At 47.5% G+C, this 20,182-nt stretch overlaps 1 long non-coding RNA gene across 1 annotated transcript; it reads left to right on the top strand.

The window, feature by feature from the left end:
* The first annotated feature begins 269 nt into the window (after positions 1-269).
* Positions 270-8,160, top strand: LOC132343380 (uncharacterized). The gene is made up of 3 exons (XR_009492209.1): positions 270-1,914; positions 2,647-2,785; positions 3,194-8,160. It is a non-coding gene; the product is annotated as an uncharacterized lncRNA (long non-coding RNA).
* Positions 8,161-20,182: the final 12,022 nt, after the last annotated feature.

Here is a 20,182-nt window from a genome sequence, read left to right as displayed (position 1 = left end):
AAAAAAATTTATACAATTTTTTAAAGTTACTTTCCATTTACAGCTATTACAAAATATTGACTGTGTTTCCCATGTTGTAGAATACATCTTTCAGCCTATCTTACACCCAACAGTTTGTAGCTCCCGCTCCCCAACTCTTAAGTGCCCCTCCCAAACTCCTAAGTGCCCCTCTCCCACTTGTATAGCGCCCCTCCCCCACTCCTATAGTGCCCCTCCCCCACTCCTAAGTGCCCCTCCCCCTCCCCCCAGCCCCCTCCCCACTTTCACTGGTCAGCACTAGTTTGCTCTCCGTATCTGTGAGCATGCTTCTTTCATGTTTTATGCACTAGTTTGTTGTATTTTTTAGATTCACATATAAGTGACATCATATAGTATTTATCTTTCTCTGTATGACTTATTTCACTTAGTATGATCATTTCTGCAAGAAGATCAAACCAGTCCATCCTAAAAGAAATCAGCCCTGAGTATTCATTGGAAGGACTGAAGCTCAAGCTCAAGCTCAAGCTTCAATAGTTTGACCACCTTGTACATGCGAAGAACTGACTCATTGGAAATGACCCTGATGCCGGGAAAGATTGAAGGCATGATGAGAAGGGGATGACAGAGGATGAGCTGGTTGGATGGCATCACCAACTCGATGGACATGAGTTTGCACAAGTTCTGGGAATTGGTGATGAACAGGGAAGCCTGGTGTGCTGCAGTCCATGGGGTTGCAAAGAGTTGGACACAACTAAGTGACTGAACTGAACTGATGATCACCTCTAGTTGCATCCACAGATAGCTGCAAATGGCATTATTTTGCTCTTTTTCGTGGTTGAGTAATATTCTATTATGGGGCTTCCCAGGCGGCACAGTGGTAAAGAAGCCACTTGAAATGCAGGAGGCTCAACCCCTGGGTCAGAAAGATCCCCTGGAGGAGGAGATGGCACCCCACTCTAGTATTCTTGCCTGGGAAATTCCATGGATAAGGAAGCTTGGCAGGTTACAGTCCACGGGGTTGCAAAGTCAGTCAGAGCTGAGCACACAGGCACACAGTATCCCATCATATATGCGTACCACATCCTCTTTACTTCCTGGTGGCTCAGATGGTAAAGAGTCTGTCTGCAATGTGGGAGATCTGGGTTCAATCCCTGGGTAGGGAAGATCCCCTGGAGAAGGAAATGGCAACCCACTCCAGTATTCTTGCCTGGAGAATCTGTGGACAGAGGCACCTAGAGGGCTACAGCTCATGGGGTTGCAAAGAGTCGGACATGACTGAGTGACTAACACTTCGTTTTTCATTTTTCATCCTCTTTATCCACTCCTCTGCTGATGAACATTTAGGTTTCTTCTATATTCTGCCTGAGGTCTTGGTGTTGCCTTCTTATCACTCAGAACTCAAAGCCTCGGGGAGCTCCCCTGATCACCGAGGTTGCCCGGGCACCCTCTCCACCCACCTCCATCTTGTCTCCTTCATAGGCTTCCTCAGTCCCTGACATCATCTCGCTTACATGTCTGCTTTCACGTTACCACGTGGCCCCACGAGAACGTGAGCTCTTTGAGGGCCAGGTTCCACTTGAAGCTTCTATGACCTGTGGCTCTGTGTGTAGGAAGATGTTGCTCATCCTAGCTGTTCAGGAAGTGTTACTCACCCAACAGATTCAGACCTGCAGGTGCCCAGAGGTGACAGCCAGCTCCTCAAGATGAGAAGAATAAGCAAATGTTCAAAGGTTGGTGGCAGGAAGCCCCTTGCCGTGGTGGGGCTGGCTCAGGACACCAGAGGACCGGGACACAGAGGTTGGCAAAGCACCAGGAGCTGCCAGGGTCTCTAAGCTCTGCCAGGATGATTTCCTTCAGGGCCAGGGATGAGAAGGCAGCCACTTGGAGCAGGAAGAAATGCATCCGTTAAACCCAGTCTCCTGCAGCCGAAGGCAGGTAAAAACACCCTCACCTCCACACTCAGGGCTCCACCTGACAACAGTTCAGAAGAGGGTGCAACTGAGAGGCACCATCCAGCTAGTCTGCGGCTCTCCATTAGAGGCCGTCACTGGGTTCAACAAATTAAACCCATCAGTTCAAATTCATCAATGCCTATGCTTTATCTGCAGCTCAGTGGGGAGCAAAATGGGGCTGGTTGCTTGAAGAACTAGGCAGGAACCCAGCAGACCCACGTCAAAGTCATGGCCCAACCATACCTGGGGCAGTATCTCGGGCTCCCTGGGCCAGGCTCTCTGCCCTGGACAGGGCTCTCCGAGGGGCAGAAGCAGGAGTCAGATGGGGCTGGACACTCCATCTGAGGTTGGATGGAGGAGACTGGAGGACTCCAGGGTCAGTGGACCTTAGCTGAATCACTGAGCAAGATTTTGAACTTTTTTGAGCCTCAGTTTTGTCATCTGTAGCGTGGGCTCCTTTACCCTAGGATCAGACAAAGAGCAGATGAAGCTCTGGACTTGAGGGACAGAGCTGGGGCATCCAGTCAAAATGGTTAGGTGGTTTGATATTTCAAATATTGGTGCACAGCGGTCAGCTCAGGCAGGTGGGACTTTTGGCATTCCCTGATATTTATTATAAAAGAAAAGTTAACCTGCCGGTTAAATCATCGCACTTTAGGTAACACATAACAGGTGCCCAGTAGGTGTTGTTGCTTCCTTCTGTCTTGTTTTTCAGAGGTGAAGTGGGAAGAGGCCACTGAAAGGTCTCACCAAGCTGGCCCTGTGGCCAGGGGCCTGCTGACACTTTACTGGGGACTCTTCTCTGAAAACCACATCTTCTGTGTCCTGCATCCCTGGAAGCCCCGTGCACGGTTGTGAGTGTGGAGTTCCAGCTCCCAAAAAAGCACTTGCCCTGGGGTGGGGCCACCTTGTGAACTGGGTGCTGAGTCGATGAGGAGATGACTGTGCACCCTGCCAGGTGTTGGCATCCAGCGTGGCACATGTGATGGGGCGACATTTAAGGAGCGGCCCAAAGGAGGGGAGGGAATGAGCTATACAGGTCCCTGGGGGTGAAGCTTTGCAGAAAGGCAAGTGCGAGGCCTTAGCATGTATGGGGCCTGAAATGCCCAAAGCACATGGGGAGGGTGGGAGGCGGGGGGAAGGGAGGGAAGGGGGAAGCATGGAGCGGGTCAGAGTGAGCCTGGACAGCAGAGGGTTAAGGAGAGGGAGGACCATGACCAGCCATGGAGCCAGAGAAGTGACCACATTGTCTTTTATTCTAGGTGAGATGGGAGGAGACCCCTGGAGGGTTCTGAGCCCAGGAGAGTCAGATCTAACTTAACCCCTTAACAGATGACTCTGGCTGCTGTGTGAATAGATGAGGAACTTCCAGTGCTTAAGAATTAACCTGCCAATGCAGGGGACGCTGGTTTGGTCCCTGGTCCAGGAAGATTGCACATGCTGCAGGGCAACTCAGCCTGAGAGCTGCCGCTACTGAAGCCAGGTGCCCTGGACCCCGTGCTCCGCAACGAGGGAAGCCACTGCGATGAGAAGCCCGCACACCACAGCTGGAGAGCGGACCCTGCTCGCCGCAACTAGAGAAAACCTGTGCACAGCAACAAACACACGGTCAGCCAAGAATAAAGAAACAAAATTAAAAAATTTTTAAATAGATGAGGAGGCAACAGTGAATAGCCGAGAACAGTTATGAACGTTTTCCAACAATTCAGGGCAGAGATGGTGGTGGCTTAAGCGGGAGGTTCACCAAATGTACATGGATTGCCCTTCATAATGAAAAGCAAGGTCAGCCCATGTTCCCTGTGGACACTGTTATGGAACTAAGACGGCAGATATCTTCTGGCACTGACATGGGGTGGGTGCTTTTCATGCTAGTTCACCCAATAAAAGGAATAACACTTATGAAATGTCTACGATGTGCCTGCCAGGCACTGCCAAGCTGAGTGGAACAAGTGTCAGAACCAGAGATGCTGGCAGGAGACTTCATTTCACACCTATTATTGAGTGTCATTTACTAAGCAGATGCCAAGGTTCAGGAAGAAGCTAAGGACACGTGTGGCTAACACAGTTCAGTAGAATGGGGGTGTCAGGAAGCAGGCGGTGACCCGAGGCTCCCAGATGAAGCAGGGGGGACCTCCCTTGTGTCCCTAGCATCTTGGTTTCTTCCCTTCCCCTCCCTGTGGGGACGGAGCTCTGTGCCAGGCCAGGGGAACAAAGTGAAACATACAATAGACCTCACCTGTCAAAGGGTTTCAGCTCAGCCAAGGAGAGATGTACAGCGCTTTCAGGGGATGAGACAGGCTAGAACCCGGGGTCTGGGGCCCTGTGCTGCAGTGCTGGCACCTGGACAGATGTGTCCTCGAGCAACAAAAGACAAAGAAACCACTGGGGACTGAAGATAATTGTGTACATGTGCGCAGTTGGGGCAAATTATAGACAAGATACAAGAAGACCAAAAGAACTCCAACTGCCACTTCTTAAGAGCTGGAAGCAACAGCAGGGTGTTGGGAGCAAAAGCAGGGTAGTGTCCATGCCTCCTGCACACACCACCACCAAAGGGGTGGGCAGACCATCTAAGACACCCGTCTGGCCAGACCTCTGGACACACCCCTACCCTCACCCCCTGTAAGGAACCAGCTCATGACCACGGGGAGTGAACAAGGGAAGCTGTATGTTTTCGCTCCCTCGTGCTGCAGCAGGGGCCCCAGGAAAGCCTTGCCTGAATTCCTTGTCTGGCCTCTAGTCAATTTCTATTAACTAAGGAGGCCAAGAACCATAGTCAGTAAGCAGACTCTTTCGAACATAGGTAATAGAATATCCAAGAGAAACAGATTCAAGAGAAGGAATTTCAGAGTCTAACATAGCTGGAGCCCAGGGCTATGTCTAGCTTCAGGAGAAGCTTAATCAAGGCTCGTAGGATATTGCCAGAACCCCAGTTCCCCATCAGGATGGATCCCCAAGAGGACATTATTGGAAGTAGAGAGATGGGAGCTGGGCAGCCACAAGCCATCCAAGAGACTCCACAACGGCATGTGGAGGCCAAGCCAAACTATGGAATGCTATCCCAGAGGAACATTGAGGAGGGAAGGTTGATTCCAACTGGGGTGATCAGCAAGTGGTCACAGGGAAGATGGCATTTGAGCTGAGACTTAAGGGAGCATTTCCATAATGCCATTTGCAGCTGCGTGGATGGACCCAGAGATGATCATACTAAGTGAAGTAAGTCAGACAGAGAAAGACAAGTGCCATCACTTGTATGTGGGTTCATAATGCCACTTGCAGCTGTGTGGATGGACCCAGAGATGATCATACTAAGTGAAGTAAGTCAGACAGAGAAAGACAAATCCCATCACTAGTATGTGGGTTCTAACATATGACACAAACGAACTTACCTACGAAACAGAACCAGACTCACAGAGAACAGAATCATGTTGCCAAGGGGGAGTGGGGTGGGTGAAAGGTGGAGTGGGGGTTTGGAAATAGCAGATGCAAAATATCATGTATAGAATGGATACACAGCAAGGTCCTACTGTGTAGTCCAGGGAACTGTTTTCAATATCCTGTGATAAATCATAATGGAAAAGGGTATGAAAAATTATGTATGTATATGGATAACTGAATCAGTTTGCTATACAGCAGAAACTAGCAGAACATTGTCAATCAGCTATACTTCAATAAAATAAATTTTAAAATAAAGGAGCATTTCCAAGAGGTAGAACATGCAGGAAGGAAGTCATCTTAGATGGGGGCATGGCAAGTGGCTCTTCAGTGTGGGGAGTGGGAGAGAGTGGCTGGACCATCAGGAGTTTAGGAGATAAGGGAAGAAGAGGGATGAGCTGGATTGTAAAGTTTCAGGTTGAGGAATCTGGCCATCCTTTTATAAGCAATGGAGAGAGAGTAGAGGTCGGAGGGCAGGGGATCATGTATCCTGATTGCTGGGTAGCAGCATGCAGCGGGGACAGGAGAAGAGGTGAGTCTGGCAGAGAACAGTTAGAGGAGGTAACTGTGAGCCTGAACTAGGTAGAAATCTTGGCAAGGGGAAGAAAGACAGGTTACAGGCAAGAGAAATTAGACTATATGTGATGCAGGGGCTGGTTAAATGTGGGAGCTTTGTGGCAAGCAATTTATTGCTTATCCAATATCCATTCTCCTTCTTTCTTGCCAACAGAAAGCCAGTTTTGCTCAGGGCAGAAATGTACCTCATGGCCTTTTGCCTTCCCAGGCATCTGGCAGTGGAAGGTACAAGGCAACTAGTTAGCTGTGTATCCCAGTTGTGCCAATGCAATATATACAGTAGACCAGGCAAAGCTATTGCTTCTCACATAAAAAGGAACAAACTCAGATGAAGTGAGCATTTGCCCTGCATCATCTTCCCTTTGGAATGTCCTGCTTGGAAGGTAGCTGCAATGCTTGGAGATAAAGCAGCCTTTTTGTGGCCACAAGGATGCGAGCTTTGAGGTAAGGATGGAGGAGAGGAAGGCTACAAGGAAGCTGGGTTCTTGATGACTTTCTCAAGCAAGTGCACCAACCCAGACTACCTGGCTCCAGCTGTCACATTACACTACACAAGCCACTTAACCTTTTTGGTTAAGTCACTGTTGTTTGAATTATGACACATACAGTTCAAGCCAATCTTAGGAGATAGAGTGGGCGTGGTGACAATGTTAGAAATGACTTTGGAAATTTGAAGGACAGGTGGCACTTGATGCCATTAGCTGAGATTGAAACAGGTTTAGAAAGATTAGCATGGCAGAAAAAAAAGGCTTGCAACCCAGAAGCAGACTGGTCTGAGGCCAAGGGAGAAATCCTTCATCCTTCTCAGCCTTGGGTTCCCAATCTGTGAAATGGGACTTTAAAGCCTAATTTATCAAGAAAACCAGAGACAGCAGATCCATGATGTAAGTCATCTGATACCTGCTTTGGGTTCCCAATAACTTGTATGAACTTGTTTCGGGAGTGTCAGGAAGGAGGAGGCCAGCCTTGCAGGGGATTTAAAGTAGAGATTGGAGAAGCTGGTACAGAAAGGGCAGTGAGAACTGTGGCCCAGGTGTCCCAGCCCGAAGGCCCCTCAGCTCCCCAAGGGGTGAGGATGCTCCTGAGCCGGTGGTGGGGCTAGCAAGGGCTCTGGAGGGGTGAGCCAGTCAGGTGCAGGGAGCTATTGCCCCCACGCCTCTTCTCATCCAGCACAAGTGCGTTGAGTGTGGGTGGCACACAGACCAGACACAGAGAAGACTAAATACGGGTGGTTCGAGGTTTGTGTGTTCGTCTTTGATACTGCATTTCGTGCAGCCACATAAACTCCAAGAAGCAAACAAACAGGGCTGACCGGCAATGTGTTTATAATGGTTATTAAGAAGGGAGGTGACTTTGATTCAGGCATTCCAATCGGTGACTCAGCTCTCCTTCCACACACAGATGGCTTGTTGGAAACGGGCAGCAAACATCTGGGAGCCAACATCTCGCTGGACCCTGATGCCAGGGAGTCAGGGATCCAAGGGCCAGAAGGGGCATTGGAAGCATCGAGGTCACTGCCCATCAGAGCTCCAGTGCCCACCGAGTTCTCTGCCCAGTTGCTCAGCTGTGTCCCTATACCTCCAGAGATGGGGACCTCACTGCCCTAGGATGACTGATTCGTTAAGACTGTGAGGACCCTTGGGGCAGGCTGCAGGTTTTATCTGACTTGCACTGGCAGAGCCCAGCCCAGGGTCAGACTCCAGAAACGTCCATCCCGTTCCCTCCATCCAGCACTTTACTGAGCTTTGAGATAAATTCTGGAGGATCCAAGTAAAGTCAGTCTCTGGCCTTGAGGATTCGAGTCCAGAGGGGGAGGAAAGAAGCAAACAGGTGATGGCAACGCAGTGCTATGGGCCACAGTGGAGTTTGTAGCTGTAACCGTTGAGTGGACGCACGGAGGGGACCCTCATCAGGCACTGGTGTGTGGGTGTTTTATGTGTGTGTGGTGTGTGGTGGGGTGGGGGACAGGCACGTGGGAATGAATGGCTGAATGACCCAAGGTCATTAGAGATTTCTCTGACTCACACCATCTACATCAGAGCCACTGGAGCCCCCCCGACTTCTCACCCTGGATAAACCCAAAACTTTCCCCAATATTTCTTGGGGATTTAAGTTCCCACGGACACCTCTGGCCCCAAGCCTCTGATTCCACGGAATTCAGTTCATGGCTCATCTACCTGCTTCACATCCCAACGGGATGCCTCTTTGTTTCTGCAAGTGAAACAAATTAGAGCTAACACGAAGTGTGCACGGGGACGCATGCGCAGAAGAAGCCCCTAAGGTCTGGGCGAAGGGGCGGGGCGTGCACCGGGGACAGCCCCCCGGGCGCTCTCCCTGTGGCCTCGCTTCCATCCCCAGCCTACCCAGGGCTCCGCCCTTCCATTCCACCTCCTCACCCACTTCCCTGCTGATCCCCAAATCCCGTGTTCACACAGTCCTCATAGCAACCCAGCTCTCGACAGCCTACATTTACCTGTCTGAACCCACCCATTCTCAGCAGGACAAGAGCACCTCTCCCAGAGCAGGGCTCTTCCCCTTTAGTAGCGAGACATTTACAAATAGACCTGGCACCGGGGATTCCTGGGTTCCTGGCAAGCTCCAAGCAGTCTCCCCTCGGTCTCTGTTCTATCCTTCAGGCTGCGGAGAAGACCCGGTGTGTCCCCTCCTTTCCTGGGCAGAGGGTTGTGCCAGCATCCTGTCCTCAGTCTGTGCTGACCTCGAAGGGAAGTGATGACCAGCCTCCCACTTCCCACCGTGGACCACAGGGTCACTTGTTCCAAGGTCGTGCTTCTGAATATCCCTGCCGTGTCCCCCGGCAGGCACTCCAGGGCACACAAAGACTTACCTGTGCTACCCCTGCGGTCAAGGGTTTTAAGCAATTCTATTGTGAAGAAAGCTGAGCGCCGAAGAATTGATGCTTTTGAACTGTGGTGTTGGAGAAGACTCTTGAGAGTCCCTTGGACTGCAAAGAGATCCAACCAGTCCATTCTAAAGAAGATCAGCCCTGGGATTTCTTTGGAAGGAATGATGCTAAAGCTGAAACTCCAGTACTTTGGCCACCTCATGCGAAGAGTTAACTCATTGGAAAAGACTCTGATGAGGAAAGGGGGACGACAGAGGATGAGATGGCTGGAAGGCATCACCGACTCCATGGACATGAGTTTGTGTGAACTCTGGGAGATGGTGAAGGACAGGGAGGCCTGGCGTGCTTCGATTCATGAGGTCACAAAGAGTCGGACATGACTGAGTGACTGAACTGAACTGAACTGATTGTGGCAAGAGGTGGTGTCAGAAAAACTATGTGGTCAGAAGTCATTTCTTGAGAAGCCTATGGTTTGGGCTTTGGGTTTGGGCTTTGGGTTTCATCTCCTTCTGGCTTTCTTAGGACCGGCAATTGCTCACCACCAAGTCAGGAAAGGAGCCTGGAAACTCTCAAGACTCCTGTCACCTTGGGAGTCTGCCCTGAGATCCTCACAGGTGCGGAGAAATGAATCAGTCTGTCCCCAGCCCTTGCCACTCATGGCATGCACCTCTGCCCACCCCCCAGTGGTCCTGGCCTCTGATGTGAGGCCGGGGGCAGAGAAGAGGGGCTCCTAGAGGAGAGAGGGAAGCAGTTGGTTGGCTGGCATATCCCTCTTTGCTTCCCGCTGTCCCTGCAGCCTTGAGGATGCACTCCTTCTCCTGCTTTTCACCAAGGATGGGGTGGGGATTGGGTTTCCCTGGTGGCTTAGCAGTAAAGAATCTGCCTGCAAGGCAAGAGATGCCGGAGACGCTGGTTCAATCTCTGGATCAGGAACATCCCCTGGAGGAGGGCATGGCAACACACTCCAGTATTCTTGCCTAGAGAATCCCATGGACAGAGGAGCCTGGTGGGCTACAGTCCATGGGGTCGCAGAGAGTTGGAGATGACTGAAGCAACTGAGCATGCACACATGGAGTGGGGATTAGAAGAGATGGAATCAGCAACTTGGCAAGTGGTCCTCATTCCTTCCTAGCTTCCGGGGGACCGAAGGGCCCACTGTTGCCATCTGGATGGAAGAAGGGAACTCCAGGGGTCAGGAGAGGTGGGCAGAAACCTGGCTTTGCTGCTAACTCCCCTTTCCGCTCTGAAACTGAGGGTGTTGCAACTCGCACTGTACAGTGAGGGCTGTGACTGAGTTCAGCTAATTCCTTCCTTCCTAATTCCCACATCACTAGGAATTCTTCTCCACAAACCCATGGGTGCCTTGGCGCCAAAGGCTTTGCTGGGTCCCCAGCCTCCAGCCCAGGGCCAGCCAACCCATGATGAATGCTTCAATGATGCAGCTGGGATTTATAGCCTCAGCCTGCAGTCCTGGGGCCTCTGGGCAACCCTGGCATGTTATGAACCTCTCAGAGCCTCACCTTAAAAAGGATACAAGGGCATCCACCAAGCAGAACTGGTGGGTTAAGGACTACAGATTAAACAAGGGCATCAGTTTTCTCTCATTGCATAAGCCATCACCCCAGATTTAGCAACTTAAAACCCATTTATTATCTCAGAGTTCCAAAGTCAGAAGTTCAGGCAGACCCACCAGGCTCTGGGCTTCCCTTCTCTTAAGGCCAGAATCAAAAATGTCAGCCAGGCTGAGTTCTTACTGGGAGGCCCTGGAAAGAATATTCTTTCAACAAGAATAGTTCTTGTTGTTGGCTGAACCAAATTCCTTGCAGCTGTAGAATCACAGTCCTCATTTCCTGGCTGGCTGTGAGCTGGGACCATTCTCACTTTCTAGAGGCCACCACATTCCTTGGTACCTCCTTCATCTCCAAAGAGTGAAGGTGCATAGAATCCTTCTGGGTTTCTAGCATCTCTGACTTGTTTTGCCTCCACCTTGAGAAAACTTTCTGCTTTTAAAGACTCACCTGATTGGGCCAGGCCCCTGCCAAGTTTCTTCATAGAAGTACCTAGAGCAGTGTTGATTGAATAACCAGGGGATGGAATCTGGGGCCAACTCTAGAATCCTGCTGATGTCAAGTGCTTGGCAGAGTAACTGGCAGCTGGTGAGAGCTGAACCTTATCAGGGGGCTGGATGGTCCGGTGAGGGTGGCCCTGTCACCCCCTGGGCTCACGTAAATCACAGAGGTGCCCCTGGGGCATGACTCACTGAGAATACTGGTAAGTATAAAGTTCAGATCCCAAGCACTCCCTGCCTGGATGAGGTGGCCTTTTTATGACCATGTGGGAAAGACCAAGACCATCACAGAAACACAGGCCCTGACATTACCCAGCCACTGATCCTGTACCACCACCACTGAGAATCACCAGGGGGTCGGGGGAGCGGGGTTTAAGCAGGGATGACCTGATCTAGAATGAATAGAATCTCTAATCCGCCTACCAAGGCAGGAGACATCAGAGACCTGGGTTTGATCCCTGGGTCAGGAAGATCCCATGGAGTAGGGCATGGCAACCCACTCCAGTATTCTTTTTCTTTAAAATTTATTTATTTATTAATTGAAGGATAATTGCTTTACAGAATTTTGTTGTTTTCTGTCAAACATCAACACGACACGAGTATTCTTGCCTGGAGAATCTCAAGGTCAGAGGAGCCTGGCGGGCTACAATCCACAGGGTTGCAAAGAGTTGGACACGACTGAAGCAATTTAGCATGCACAAAGGGATCAGTGTGGTTGCTGTGTGGAGGATGGATTTTAGAGGACACAAATGGAATCTGAGAGACAAAGAATGAAGTTATTTCTTTAGGCATGATGATATAGACCAGGGCGAGTGGCAGGGAGGTGAGCAAACTGGTGGATTCAAGATACTTTACAGGAAGTGCAGTGGAGTTTGTTGATGGACTCGATGTGTTTATGCCGGAAAAAGAGGAACCAGAGAAACGTGGGCAACCTGTGGGAGGGTGGCTGAGGGGCCTGAGGGTAGACGGGGTCCAGCTGGAGATGCCTCCGGAAGAGACAGCAGAGGAGTCCAGCAGGCAGAGAGAAGTGCAGGCCAGGTCTAAGGAGAGGGATGAGTAATTTACTCTCCACTCAATTCCTGACACTATTGGGCTCATCTGCTTTTAGAGTTAATTTCTGATGCATTGCTCTATTCTGTATTCTTTGCCAGAATTGTAATCATGTTATATATACAAGTGTGTGGACTCTGTTTTTCCCCACTTAACATTATATCATAAGTGTTTCTCCAAAGTTACTACTTATCAGTGTGTTTTTTAAACAGTTGCATAATCTTCCACCAAGGGAGATTTGTCATAGTTTATTTAGTTGATCCCTGTTATTAGAAACGAAGTTGTTGCCACATTTTCAGTGTCATAAATAACAGTGTGATGACACAATGTCGTACACAGCAGGTGGTTTACTTGGAGATGCGGGGGCCACTCGACACAGCCTGGGATATGCCAGGATGAGACTTGGTTAGGCATAAACAGCCGCAGATATATTCTGTTTGGCCCATACAGTGTTGATCTGATTTTTTTTTTTTTTAAATGGAGACTTCACATACAAATTCTATTTTACAGGGTCTTTAAAAATTTTTTAATTCGTATACAATACTACAGGGTAGTTTCCTTTTACAGTTATTATAAGATATTGGCTCTATTCTCCATGTTATACAGCACATCCTCAAGCCTGTCTCACACCCAGTGGTCTGTGCCTCCCCTTCCCCTACCCCTGTAGTGGCTTTCCCTCCCTTCTCCCTCCCACCGATAACTGCTAGTTTGTTCTCTGTATCTGTGAGTCTGCTTCTTTTGTGTTATATCCACTAGTTTGTTGTATATTTTTAGATTCCACATCCGAGCAACATCAGACAGTAGGTATCATTGTCTGACTTACTTCACTTAAGCATAATGCCCTCCAAGTCCATCCATCTTTTGAAGGGTCAGAAGATTAGGTGGCTGGCCCTGGAGCCACATTCCTGCCAGTCACCATCTGCTAAAGCCCTTGAGGTGGGGTAAGACGCTCTCTTTAACCCTAGTCTTCGCTACTCTCTATTGCTCCTTCACACAGAGGCCATGTGATAGTAGCCACTTTCCACAATCCAGGCTGATTGTTTTTTTTTTTTTTTTACAAGAAGAGAGGGACTTCCGTGATGATCCGGTGACTAAGACTCTGAGTTCAAAATGCAGGGGGCCCGAGTTTGATTCCCTGGTCAGGGAACTATGTCCCACATGCTGCAACTGAAAATGCCGCAAGGAAGATTGAAGACCCTGAGTGCCGCAACTAAGACCCAGTGCAGCCAAATAAATTAATTTACCAAAAAAAGGAGAGTGAGATATTTCTCACCTCAATATGTACTTCTTTCAAAAGTGGGAAATACTGAGTATAGTTTCCTGTGCTATACAGCAGATGCTTGTTGGTTATCTCTTTTGTGTATATATATACACAGTATTGTTGTTGTTCAGTCACTCAATCTTGTCTGACTCTTTGCAAACCCATGGGCTGCAGCACACCGGGCTTCCCTGTCCTTCACCATCTCCTGGAGTTTGATCAAACTCATGTCCATAGAATCCATGATGCCATCCAACTATTTTATCCTCTGCTGTCCCCTTCTCCTCCTGCCTTTAATCTTTCCCAGCATCAGGGTCTTTTCCAATGACTCAGCTCTTCGCATCAGGTGGCCAAAGTATTGAAGTCAACTATATTTCAATAAAAAAACTTCTTAAGTGGGAAATAAAGGGCAGACTGAAAGGGCCTTGGGTTTCATAAAACACAGGAGTAATCTTTTTCCTGAAGGAATGAAAGGATATTCCTAATACTTGATGTGCAAATCAGATATATCTTTGTAGGAAAAAATGCCACGAAAGAAGACATGTCATGGAAATCTGAGTCTAGACTGATAGGTTCTGATGCCTGGGCTTCATTCATTACAATTCTTCCTAGGCTCCTGGCTAGTTTCTGTGGCCAGCCCCTTCTATGGGGGGCTGTCACAGTCAGGAGGCTTGGCAGCAAATAAAAGACATCTGATGCCAAAAAAGCTTAAACAATAAGGAAATGTATTTCTCACATAACTAGCAGTGCAGACAGGGCAGGCTTCAGGCCCAGTTCAATCAATGTTTGAAGCTTTCGTCAGGGACCCAGATTCTTCCCAGTCTCTCTACTCGGTCACCCTGAAGCTGGTCCAGCGCCTGATTTCCAGAAGGTGGCCAGTGACGAGTGGGGCAATGTGCTTCCTTACTCACACCCACCAGGAGAAGACAGGGAAGCCTTTTAACCAAACGTCTGAATCTTTCCCTTCAGTCTGATCAGGCCAACTCGGGACACATGTCCACCCCTGGACAGATAAGAGTCGCCAGGGGAGTGCTTTGAGCCTATTTGGGGAGACGGGTGGATGCATTTAGGGAGGCAACCTCACGCCCAGGACACACTCCTCCTTGAGCCCTCCCGACTCAGCTCACTGTCATTCTTGGCCATGCTTTGTATTTGTAGGAATTCAGATTCAGCCCTTCTTGAGTCTCAGCCGGTATCAAACCCCAGCATAAGCCAGTTGTGCCCCCAAACCAGGCAATCAGCGTGCCCACCTGCATCTCTCCTGTTGCAGAGCGGAGGGACTGCTCAGTTCTCAACCTCACCCTTCAATTCACTCTTCGGATTGGGACTTCAGCGATTTCACAATTCCACATTTCAAGGTCTAATTATTTTTTCCTAGCCTCCCTATGACCCCAGGAGACTGGATAGTTAGGACAGCACCTCAGGAGTTTGTGGAACAGAAATATTTCAGTGATCACGGTCTTTTCTCCATCAGACTTCTGATTTCCTCCCTGTGGCTGCTCTACATGCTGACATAAGCCATAATTACCAGCGGGGCCTCCTCTGTGAACCAGTTGTGCTGTATTGCGGGGGCGTGGCTTCCCTCATTTCCAGGTTCCGCGCCTCATGCCATTGATTTTGGGGGTTAAGGGGGTTTTCTAGCCAACGAATCTGTCACAGAGCTTTCAGCTAAGCTGACCCCGGCATCATGGACCAGGGCCAGCCACCATCCGGGAAGTCCAGGTCCCTGAAATGATTAGGTTCTGCAGCTGTGTTCCCGATGCCATGTAATTATGCCTCTGGTACCATTACCCCGGCCGGGAGATTATTCTCTGGGGAGGGGGGGTGTTTGTGGGGGTCTCTCTAAATGCACACTGGGCCCACAGCCAAGGCTGCTCTCTCAGCTGCCTGTGGACAGCTTGCAAAAACACTCATTTACGCTTAGAGGAGGGTTTAGTCTCAGAATACAGGAAGGGACTGGGGTTTGTAACTGGGGAATCGGCAAGCTGAATCTTTGGAGAACTTGCATTAGGGTCACTCAGGGTTCTGGTCGAAAGGGCCAATTCTTGGGCATCAATGACAGAGGATGAGATGGTTGGCTGGCATCATCAACTCAATGGACATGAGTTTGAGCAAGCCCCGGGAGTTGGTGACGGACAGGGAGGCCTGGCATACTGCAGTCCATGGGGTCACAAAGAGTCGGACACAACTGAAGGACTGAACTGAACTGAATGCCATATTCCCCCTAAAACTTAAGAGCTGGTGACCCAGAATCCCACCCCCAGTCTTCCCCAGTCACACAATCTCCCATGCACAAGGGCTCTTGCCTGCGTGTGTGCTCAGTCCCTCAGTCGTGTCTGACTCTTTGCGACCCCATGGACCATAGTCCACCAGGCTCCCCTGTCCATGGGATTTTCCACGCAAGAATACTGGAGTGTGTTGCCATTTCCCACACCAACAAAGGCTTTTGTTTAGAAACAGTAGGGTCACAACTGGAATTTATGGTGCAGTCATAAAAGAATCCGGTCTCCACATTCACATGACTGCTCCAGCTTGGGAGCTGGGCGCTTAATATGCTAATTTTGCATGGCTGTTCTTCCACATAACAGGGCATAGCTGCTTGGTAGATACCTACAGATGGTGCCCTGCCCAAGGGGTTCTAGTCAAGGGGATTAGTGGACCTCTCTTTCTATTCCTTGAGCCGTGCCCTCTGCCACAGGCCCACTGCTGGAAGAAACTTCTTTATTATTATTTTTTAATGTTGTATCAGAGCCAAGTGTACAGGAAGTGATTCTGTTTCTATATACATATGTATTCTTTCTCAGATCTTTTTCTATTATAGGTTATTATGAGATTCTATATATAGTTCCTTGTGTTATACAGTAGGTCCTGGCTGTTTATCTACATTGTATATAGTAGTATGTATCTGTTGATCAGAAACTTCTAATTTATCCCTCCTCTTCCCCCCATTAACCTCTGCTAAGCATAAGTTTTCTATGTCTGTGAGTTTGTTTCTGTTTTGTAAGTAAGTTCATTTATATCATTTTTTTTTTTAGATTCCACATATAAGTGATACAATACGATATTTATCTTTCTCTCTCTGATTTACTGCACTTAGTATGATAATCTCTAAGTACATCCATATTGTTGAAAATGGTATTTTTATTTTTTTATGACTGAGTAATATTCCATTATATATATGTGTACACACACACACACACACACACCATATCTTCTTTATTCACTCATCTATGGTGGACATTTAGGTTGCTTCACATCTTGGCTGTTGCTGCTATGAATATTGGGGTGAATGAATCTTTTCAAATTAGAATTCTCATCTTTTCTGGACATATGCCCAGAAACACATGATCCAGGAATTGCTGAATCATATGGTAACTCTATTCTTAGGTTTTTAAGAAACCTCAATACCATTCTCCCTAGTGACTACACCAATTTACACTCCCACCAACAGTGTAAGGATGCCTTTACACCATAGTCTCTCCAGAAGCTCTGTCCTGTTTATATTTCTTTCCTCCCCGTTTTTACTATTCAATTTTTATAATCTATATTCAAATTTCTTTTTCTTTTTATATTGTTTAACCATAGTATGTAGGCAAATTTAAAACTGAGAAGAAACTTACAATGAAGTGTACAGATCTTAAATGTACAATGTGATGGATTTTAAGCAGAGTTCCAAAGAATAGCAAGGAGAGATAAGAAAGCCTTCCTCAGTGATCAATGTGAAGAAACAGAGGAAAACAATAGAATGGGAAAGTCTAGAGATCTCTTCAAGAAGATTAGAGATACCAAGGGAACATTTCATGCAAAGATGGGCTCAATAAAGGACAGAAATGCTAGGGATCTAACAGAAGCAAAAGATATTAAGAAGAGGTGGCAAGAATACACAGAAGAACTGTACAAAAAGATCTACACAACCCAGATAATCACGATGGTGTGATCACTCACCTAGAGCCAGACATCCCGGAGTGTTCAGTCAAGTGGGCCTTAGGAAGCATCACTACAAACAAAGCTAGGGGAGGTGATGGAATTCCAGTTGAGCTATTTCAAATCCTGTAAGATGATGCTGTGAAAGTGCTGCACTCAATATGCCAGCAAATTTGGAAAAATCAGCAGTGGCCACAGGACTGGAAAAGGTCAGTTTTCATTCCAATCCCAAAGAAAGGCATTGCCAAAGAATGCTCAAACTACCGCACAATTGCACTCATCTCACACGCTAGTAAAGTAATGCTCAAAATTCTCCAAGCCAGGCTTCAGCAATACGTGAACCGTAAACTTCCAGATGTTCAAGCTGGTTTTAGAAAAGGCAGAGGAACCAGAGATCAAATTGCCAACATCTGCTGGATCATCGAAAAAGCAAGAGAGTTCCAGAAAAACATCTATCTCTGCTTTATTGACTATGCCAAAGCCTTTGACTGTGTGGATCACAATCAACTGTGGAAAATTCTGAAAGAGATGGAAATACCAGACCACCTGAACTGCCTCTTGAGAAATCTGTATGCAGGTCAGGAAGAACAGTTAGACTTGGACATGAAACGACACAGAGGTTCCAAATAGGAAAAGGAGTATGTCAAGGCTGTATATTGTCACCCTGCTTATTTAACTTACATGCAAGTACATCATGAGAAACGCTGGCTGGAATCAAGATTGCCGGGAGAAATATCAATAACCTCAAATATGCAGATGACACCACCCTTATGGCAGAAAGTGAAGAACTAAAGTGCCTCTTAATGAAAGTGAAAGAGGAGAGTGAAAAAGCTGGCTTAAAGCTCAACATTCAGAAAACGAAGATCATGGCATCCGGTCCCATCACTTCATGGCAAATAGATGAGGAAACAGTGGAAACAGTAGCTGACTTTATTTTTCTGGGCTCCAAAATCACTGCAGATGGTGATTGCAGTCATGAAATTAAAAGATGCTTACTCCTTGGAAGGAAAGTTATGACCAACCTAGACAGCATATTAAAAAGCAGAGACATTACTTTGCCAACAAAGGTCTGTCTAGTCAAAGCTTTGGTTTTCCAGTGGTCATGTATGGATGTGAGAGTTGGACTATAAAGAAAGCTGAGCATAGAAGAATTGATGCTTTTGAACTGTGGTGTTGGAGAAGACTCTTGAGAGTCCCTTAGACTGCAAGGAGATCCAACCAGTCCATCCTAAAGGAGATTAGTCCTGGGTGTTGATTGGAAGGACTGATGTTGAAGCTGAAACTCCAGTCCTTTGGCCATCTGATGCGAAGAGCTGACTCACTGGAAAAGACCCTGATGCTGGGAGGAATTGGGGGCAGGAGGAGAAGGGGACGACAGAGGATGGGATGGTTGGATGGTATCACTGACTCAATGGACATGGGTTTGGGTGGACTCTGGGAGTTGGTGATGGACAGGGAGGCCTGGTGTGCTGCGGTTCATGGGTTTGCAAAGAGTCGGACACGACTGACAGACTGAACTGAACTGAACTATGCCCATAGGACCAACTCCCAGTCAAGGGAACAAATATGTCCATTTCTACAAAGTGTTCTCTCGTGGCCCCACTACTCAGCCTCCACTTCACCAAGGCAACCACTGCTTGGATTTATATCACCATTGAACAGAATGGTTTGACCTGTTCTCAAACTTCATATAAAAAGAATCCCATATGGTCTTTTGTATGTGGCTTCCTTTATTCAGTATAATATCAACTAGAATTACATGCATTGTTGTCTGTACTGGTGTCATTTTCTATTGCTGAGCTGTATTCTTTTGTAAGAAAATGTGGCAATCTATTTATCCACTCATCTGTTGAGAGATGTTTGAGTTGTTTCTAGTGTGGGGTATTTTAAATATACCTACTGTAAATATTCTTGTACTTGAGTTTTTGTGGGTATATTTTTTATCTGTTTGTTTTTAATTTATTTTTAATTGAAGGATAATTGCTTTAGAATATTGGTTTGATTTCTGCCATACAGCAACATGAATTAATTACAGATGTACATATGTCCTGTTTCTCTTAAACCTCCCTCCCACCTCCCACCCTTTCCCACCTCTTTGGTTGCTACAGAGTTTGTGAGCATGTATTAATATATACTTTCATTCTTTTCCTTGGGTAAATATCTAGAAGCAGAATTCTAGGTCCTATGGTAAGCAGACACTGAACTTCATAAGAAAGTGTACGATTGTTTACAGTGGTCGTTTACACCATCCGAGTGTATAAAGTGTAAGTGTAAACTCTGAGAAGATGGTAGTGCCAGGTGCCCCACATGTTCACCAACATTTTGTGTTATTTGATTTTTAAACTTCTGCTCCTCAAGGAGTTTGAAGTGGTATTTCATTGCTTTAATTTGCTTTTCCCTAGTGACTAGTAACACTGAAGACTTGTCATATGCTTATTGGCCATTTGTATATCTTCTTTTGTGAAATGCCTCTTCAACTTTTGTCCAGCTTTTATTCAACAGGCTCTAGAGCCTGTCCTCTGCAATAAGAGAAGCCACTGCAGTGAGAAGCCCACTCACCACAATGAAGAGTAGCCCCCAGCTCACCACAACTAGCAAAGCCTGCGTGCAGCAACAGACTCAGTGCAGCCAAAAATAAATAAATAAAAATTTTTAAAAGCATCTCCAGAAAGACCATAAATTTGAGGACTTCTGCACACAGTGCAGGGATGGCTACAAGTCTCATCCCCTATCTCAGCGATATTACTTCCTCTTTCCCTTTGAAACTTTCATGGCCAAGAAGAATCTTGAAGTCAGTTTTCAGAGACACTGAGTCCACCTTCTCCCCAGTTTGCCAGCTTTCTGATTAAAAACAGTGTTTTCCTCTCTGCCAACACCTGCCTTTCAATTGTTGATTTTTGAAAGGCGAGCAGCCAGACCTAAGTTTGGTAACAGATTTTTTAGCCTTTTTTAGATTATAGCCCGAGTTCCCTTTAAATCATGATACCCTCCTGTTCAAAAACTGGCAAAGGGTGCTCAGAGTGTGCAGTGCTAGGCCAAGCCCCATAGCTAGCACGGCTTTCCAGGGACTCCAGGCT

Source organism: Bos taurus, chromosome 21, assembly GCF_002263795.3.
Source record: "Bos taurus isolate L1 Dominette 01449 registration number 42190680 breed Hereford chromosome 21, ARS-UCD2.0, whole genome shotgun sequence".
Classification (NCBI taxonomy): Eukaryota; Metazoa; Chordata; class Mammalia; order Artiodactyla; family Bovidae; genus Bos; species Bos taurus.
This window is presented reverse-complemented; position numbering and strand designations above follow the sequence as displayed.